General features: G+C 37.6%; 1 protein-coding gene across 1 annotated transcript in view; it reads left to right on the top strand.

The window, feature by feature from the left end:
- LOC144014067 (uncharacterized) overlaps positions 1-7,917 on the top strand; it is a 491,860-nt gene that overhangs the window by 388,524 nt on the left and 95,419 nt on the right. The window lies entirely within an intron of this gene.

Genomic DNA, 7,917 nt, shown 5'->3' on the forward strand with positions numbered 1-7,917 from the left:
ATCCTCAAGCGATTGTGTCATTTTTTTTATTTTTATTTTTTTGTTATGTTTTACACCATAGGTATCAAACACAAGGCCCGGGGGCCAAATGCGGCTCATCACATCAAATTACGTGCATCGACTTCACATTTTATGTAAAATACCCAAATTGAAAATTGCCTTCACTTTTGAAAACTTTACTTAAAAAAAAAAAAAAAAAAAATGGGGTGTCAAAATTATTCATTTTATTATTAATAATTAATTTTGAGTTAATTTAAAGTTGCCACTAATTTTCTTAACATGCGATTTAAGAGCACCCCTTACTTGGAAAGCCTGTATTGGAAGAATTCCAGTCGCAGCACAGTTGACACGTCTACGTCAAAATTTAGCAGTAATAAATGTAATAATAATGCATATATTTGCGAAGACAGGGGTCAAGTTGTATTTTAGAATTTAAAAAATATGCAGAATTTCACAGATACTTCGTGTTAAAGGTTAGGTAGCTCTTAACTCTTTGACTGCCAAACGTTATCCAAAAAACAACCCCATCGGTGCCAGCCGATTTCGAGCATTTTCACTCACCTTTCAAAGCAAACAGAATATTGTGCGGTATGACTACATAAACATGGTGGATATCATATGAAAGATTTGATTCCATTCTTTCATGAGAAAAGAAAAAGTATGTACTTTCTACCTTATTACGTTTTCTAGTAATCACCATTTGAAATTGGGTCATTTGTGACATAAGCGAAAATACAATAATATAACGAGAAAACTAGCTTTTTGTAAAATGATACTTTTTTTTTGCACAACAGGGACTTTGACACTAATATTTTTTGTTTAGTGACAAGGCAGCGCTGCACAAGACGTTGCGCTGCCCATTGAGAGGAAAAAAAAATGTAAGAAACCTAAATTAACGTTTATGGCAGCATTCATTAGGATTTTAAAATACGTCATTAAACGTTTTTGGCAGTCAAAGAGTTAATATGAAAATAAAAATGCACCCAGCTGTCACCGTCTTACAAATGAAATTATGCCATCTAGTGGCAAAAAAACACCTCAATACAAATCCATATCACACTCGTTTTTTACAGTACAGTACATTTTTAAAACTTTTTCTCAATTTTATGACTTATTATGAAACTACTGTATCGATGAATAAAAGATGCAGCCATATTTCTGTTTAACATTTTTGCCCACTTTTATGTTAACAAGAATATGAAAACTTGGGGGGAAAAAATCAATTACATTGAGACCAAATATAAAATTTAAGATTAATCGTGAGTTCATGAAGTCATGTGATTAATTATGATTACAATTTTAATTGCGTGACACCCCTATTTAAAATATAACAAAAATAATAAGATTTGAAGAAACTGTTTGTACTGGCCTCTAATTTCAAAATTAGTTATTCATAAATTTGTTGGGTATATGTTAAATGAGGCAATCATACATTTTTTGAGGTTCAAAGTAGTGATGGACAAATGAAACTTCATGAAGCACGTGATCATTTTTGACCCCTCTGTATGGCACTTTTGGTTTGTTTGTTTGTGTGTTTGTTTGTTTATTGAACATATAAACATAAACAAGTAGCAGAAAAAAATTAAAAGAAAGGAGAAACATACAATCATTAGTGTCAGTTTGCATGTTCAAAGGGAGTTGGAAGAAGTTAAAAACTTATCTCGTCCTACCCCTTATTCTTTGTATCTTTGACTTATTTCATTATTAATACAATAGGTTAATACATTTCAATGAAAGAAAACTGTGTAATCCTGCTCGTGTATACAACTGCACTTTGACATACGTACATTTGCCAATAACATACGCACATGAAATTCATAGACATGCACAATAATATTAAAGATGGTTTAAAGATGCAGTGGCAATTTAATCCATTTCCACTGCACTTGCCTTTATGTTTTAAACCAAAAGCACCATTTAGAGGAGTGAATGCAAATGCTCCATGAAACTTCATTTTCCCATCACTACTTCAAAGTCATAATGGCCACAATTCCGATGTGGCCCAGGACAAAAATCAATTTGAAACAAAGCAAGTTGCTCCTATCATCCATAAGTTTGCAAGATATATTTAAACCGCAAACAATTTGTCAGAGTCCATTCATTGGTTTGCACAAGCAACATAGTCATCCAGATGGAAAAATGTTCCAGTACAGTATTGATGAACCCAACTGCCCATTAGAGCTGGGCCATTTTTAGTCAATTGAACACCTTCAACCTTGGCTTTGTCGTGCACTTTTCTTAAGTGAGTCTTTACGCTGCTTGTCTGTGATTTACAGCAAAAGCAAAGTGCTCTATTTATAAACTGCAGTGTAGGGAAAGTGAAGCAGAGACTTTGGCACAGAGGAGAGAAAAACGCTCATGTCACCCGCTCCTACAGAAAGTGGGACAAGCATAAACAACCTCGGAACCTGTGTTATCTGGTGGTCTACTTCCTGTAGTGGCAGTAAATGTTTGTTTCTTGTTGCCAAATGCTCGCGTCTTTGCTGTTTGTTCCCACTTCCACTCTGTCTGTCCTTCTTTAAGCACATGTTTCCTCTCATCTTTCTTCCTTTGCGGCAGCTTCCTAAACAAGAGTAGACACAGGCTGACTGTACACATTATCCGGAGTGATACTCCCTCTGTCCATCACGGTTGGCTGGCTTCCAGTAAGTTAGCTAAGGATAGCAGTCGGCCAGGCCAGGAACTGGAAGTTGACTACATTTGTGTTCAAATGTCCTCGAGCGAGACATTGGACCCGAAACAGAGCCAATGACATTCATTAAGAATGATTGGAATGAGCAGTAACACAAAAATATTTACACACCAACTACCTCCCGCCATGGTGCCAACATTGCATGTCATAAAGTGCAGCTGATTGACATAGAAATACGTAGAGATGTAAAATGGGGGAACAGAAAATAAATTATTCAGCAAAGTCACTTCAAGACAAAAGAATGAGAACGTAACAGGGGATGCTCAACATGAAAGAGCGCAGACCTGATCAGCCCAACAAGAAATCAATAGTCTGAAGTAGGGCTGGGTTTTGTCACGACTGGGTTAAGTTTGGGTCATGCAAGGGTTATGTTTGTGTCATGACTGTGAGGTCAAGTGTCTGGTCTTAAGCTATGTGATGTCAGGAGCTATGTGATATCAAGAATCTCTAATCTCTTTATCTGGTCAACAGCCAGTCAGATAATTCCATGTCAGTCCTGTTACCCACATGTCTAGCCACAGCCAATCTGATTGATTCACTGTCGGTTTTGTCGGATTATTCCTCTGTCCAGCTGGCCACCTGCTCCTCTTTTCCTCGATGCCTTCTCGTTGTTTCTGGTCAAGTCAAGTTAGTTCCATGCCTTTTGATGTTATGCAAATAAAGTGTCTTATTTGTGTCTGCGCTTTTGGGATCCAACCTCATAACATAACAGGTTTAAATCATTGAATAATCGATATTGAATCAATATTCCTTTTCAAGCCCAATATCGATTCATAAAACCATGAATCGATTATTTAAAAATCTTTTTCCCACAAATTAAAATCTAATTTTAAAGGAAGATTGTTTTTTTAAATTTAAATTTTAGCTACTGTTTTCTTGAAAGGTACCGTTCACAATGAATTTCAATTTAAACATATTTTCTCCCATTTATGGTAGGCCTGACATATTACATTTTAAGACAATTAAGAATATGTTTAGTTCATATTTACAACTATGAAAATATTTTCATCTCATCCTTGCTGATATCAATGTTTGTATAACACATGTTACGCTCTGGAGTTGGATCCCAACCACGCAGACACAAATCAAATTTGAACTCTTTATTCGCATAACATCGAGACGCTAAGCTAACTTGGGCTGTGGAGGTGCACGGGGAAATAGAGGAATAATCCGACGAAAACACACACTTCTCAGTCAGGCTTATATAGACAGTGAATCGATCTGATTGGCTGGGGCTAGACATGTGGGTAACAGGACTGACATGGAATTATTTGATTGGCTGTTTACCAGATAAAGAGATTAAAGATTCCTGACATCACTTAGCTTCAGACATCATATAGCGTCTTAACAGTTAATAGATGCTGGTTACATCAGTTCAAAACAGACACTTGACCACACGGTCATGACCCAAACATAACCCTGGCATGACCAAGTCATGACAACACATAAGTGATGTTTGTATAGCACATAAGTGATTATACCACGTGTTAACCTTCATTAATAAACTAAATCATTTAATCAGTTACTGCCTCTGCAAAGTTCACTTTATTACTAAAATGTAATATTTGTGGAGGTTTTATCATGTCCTTGACATTTAAAAATAATTTATGTTCTATAATTAATCAATATCAGATTGAACTGAAGTGAATCGAATTGAATCGATTGGGGAAATTAGAATTTATACCCAGCCCTAGTCTGAAGGCTTTTTCACAGGATCTGGCTTAGCAACAAGGCTTGGCTAAGCGACCACTATTCTTCAACACAATCAGCAAAAGTGTAAATGACAGCAGGTGAGATCAGACAAAATATATCCAAAATGCTGCATATGCATTTTTCTTTTTTTTTTTTAGACATTATGCATTTCCGTGAATGTGTGTTGCATGGAGCCCACCCCCGTGGAACCAGCTGATGCACGCACCGACTACATGCCTCACATGTTGGCATGCAACATTAGATCAGCACAGTAAATGTGGATTTATAATGACCTGGCAACTTTATCTTACTTTATAGCAGGGCTGCCTCCACAAGGGAAACCTGGATCATTTATGAGTGCCCGGATAGAGGAGCGCAATGGAGGGGGGGCGGGGGGATTCTCATCATTCCTGTCGCAACAGTGGAAGCCCCCTTGCAGTTGCACATACTGCTAATTCCCTCTCTGTTGACAGGGAATGCCTCCTCCTTGCTTGAAATAGATTTGAGACTGCATGCTCTACGCTTTGTTCAACTGACATGGTCGACGTTCTAATATTTATTTTGGAAAATAATTTACACAGAAGGCTGCACTGATAAAAGAGTGAGAGAATAACAAAGATGCAGTGATGGACTTGAGGAGTAGGTGGGGCATATGAGAAAAAAAAAATCGCCACAAGGGCGTTCCAACCCGACAGTTTGTGTAATAAACCCAATTGATGAGTGGATTTGACCTACATTCTTCCGACTGCTTCCCATCATCCAGGTTTACGTGCAGCTCAATAGGAGAGAGCATATGAGTTTACACTGGGCTTCTGTCTTGTTTGTTTTGGCAAAATGGACGGGTGGGTATATTTTGTGTCAACTCAGCATACTGACTTTTGAGGTATTCATTTCTACCTAAAATATAAAGACTACAGTAATAAAACTATCCATCCATCCATTTATTAACTGCTTATTCCTAACAAGGGTCGTGGGGGTGCTGGAGCCTATCCAGGCCAACTTCAGGCAGTAGGCGGGCTACACCTTGAACTGGTCGCCAGCCAATTGCAGGGCTCATAAAACTAGTCTTGTAATTAAATTGCACAAAACAGGGAGACACAAACATAATACAGTTAGCATAAAAATTAGCATGAATAGCAAGAATATTAATTAGTTCAATAATGCTACAATGGCAAAACTAAATTAACTAAATAACTAAATAATAATAATAATAACAACAATAATTTAATAATTTTGCTCTGAGAAGACATTAAAGGGAAACAGTTCATCAACAGCCAATGGCTCTGTAAAAGGAAATTACTCCCTCCCGGTTCATGAATCTTGTAATTCGGCTTTCACCTCCATAGATCATGAGGTCAACAAAGGAATAAATCACGTCTAAATAATTTTTTTTCTTTTGCCCGTAATCTTTCCTGACCCCTGGTGGCCACAAAGCAGTATAGCCCGTTTGTTGTTGTTGTTGTTGTTTTTCTGGAAAGTGTTATTCGTGTTTCTATTGAAATTTCTACATACAATGAAAGATTTTAACTGTTCTACAAATGCAACGCTATACGTTAAGAATAATTAGTTCTCCTGTGTCTGCTCTTCTCAGTTAATATAAATGAAATAAAATATTAAATGTATTATTAAGTTTGAGCATGTTCGGTTGCATGTGTACGTGTGTTTCATCCATGTATTCAGGCAGTCATCACAGTGAAAACTAGACAGACAGTCAGATAGACGGACTTTTTCTAAGCCTCTTCCCACACACTGCTCACAACATGATATAGAGCGCTTTAAATATCTGAGCCACATGAATAATTCATGAGCTCTAAAACCATGTTGCATGATCCCCCCCTCAGGTCTCTAACGCTCGTACATTCTTTTGAATCTCCTCTATCCTGTCAGCAGGTGTGTTTTATGTGTTTACATTGCGCCCACATCGGCCTTTCCACATTTCTTTTTTGAATACCTCTTAAGAGTATTATTGATCAAGTACGCATCACATAATGGAGTGGTGATTGCATAGCATTAGCGGTCAACAATTTATCTTTTATAATTGTATCTCAAAGTCAAGTGCTCATTGACTCACGCTCCATTAGCTTCCTGCGTCCTGAAGAGCACTCCCTCACCCATCTGAATAATAATAATAATAATAATAATAATAATAATAATAATAATCCGTGAGTGGAAAAGTATTTATTCGGATTCGGACAAAAAAAATCAGTGCGTGTGGAGGGGCAAAACCCGTGTCCCCCATGCATGTAATGTAACACCATCTAACCAATACTCCACGTGTACTAAATTGGGTTTAATGTACAGTATTTGGAGCTTTTCTGGAAATGCAAACAAACCATTTGTGACTAAAATCTGGTGAATAAAAACAATTCCGTTTTAAAAGCAAAACTGGTTTCCTCCACTTTCTTCTCTCATGTCTAATTTGTGAAATTGCTGGATCGATTGTTTTTAGTCTGCTTAATAAATAAAAGTTGAACAATGTCAACGTAACCCTTGCATCCATTTCTGTCTGCAGCCCTTGGAGGGCAAAAAAAGTTTGGGCTTCAGAGTCATCACAATGTGGGTGAGGCCCCAACAAACTCCAGCAGAGAGCAGCATCTCCTCACTCTTGTGCCGTCCTTGTGACGCTGCATGGCCAGGAAATTTCCTGGCTTCACACATGGCACAATTGTGATAATATGACACTTCCCAATTAAGTGAATGTACCTTATAGACACATAAAGGGTGTAAACCTTCTAATCTCAGTGGATAACTTTCAACAAGTGTTACATGGACTCGTTCCAACCATTAGTTTAAGTCTTATTTTGTAGGACTTTTTGTTATAGCTTTTGTTTGTCTGTTTATTTGATATGATTTATTTATGTATTTATTCATTTATTTATTTATTGTCCAAGAGCCTTTTTGTGCATTTTAATTGCAGGGTTGCCTCTTTTTGACCTTTCAGATTTTCTGGATAGCGCACTGTCAGAATTTCCCAAACACTGTGCTGCCCTGCAAATAGTCAATGTCCTTGAGCTCTCTGAAAAGTGCTAGAAATGAAATGTGGTACCGGGCCATATAAGTTCATTTGATGTGCAGCCGGAAATTAGACAGGTTCACTCAAAACCATATCTTTGTTCTTCTATCTATGCCAACGACCTACCATGACAAGGAAGAATGATGAAATGGTGTTCCACCAAATGGCAGAAGGCACAATTAACCTGCATAGCCACCCGTTGCCTCTCATATAACAGTAGCAGCCATGGCCTTTACCAACTGTGCCACCGAGCAGTATCACACCTGGTAATGATGAGTTATATGTATGGAAGTGGGCGAGGAAAGTGACACTTAGAAAAAAAGTTCAGTGTCTGACCCATTGAAAATGAATGGGGAAAGTTTATATTAAACGTTAAATTGTGTAAATATGTAAGTGATGTGGAACCGGACGATATATACCCCGGGAGGCGTGAATTTTCGAAGCAAGTTGAAATTTGAACGGTGTAAACCGGAAGTATTATGTGGGTGTTGTTTCTCGGCAAAGAATGGGGGAAAAGTTG

This window comes from Festucalex cinctus, chromosome 2 (genome assembly GCF_051991245.1).
Source record: "Festucalex cinctus isolate MCC-2025b chromosome 2, RoL_Fcin_1.0, whole genome shotgun sequence".
Classification (NCBI taxonomy): Eukaryota; Metazoa; Chordata; class Actinopteri; order Syngnathiformes; family Syngnathidae; genus Festucalex; species Festucalex cinctus.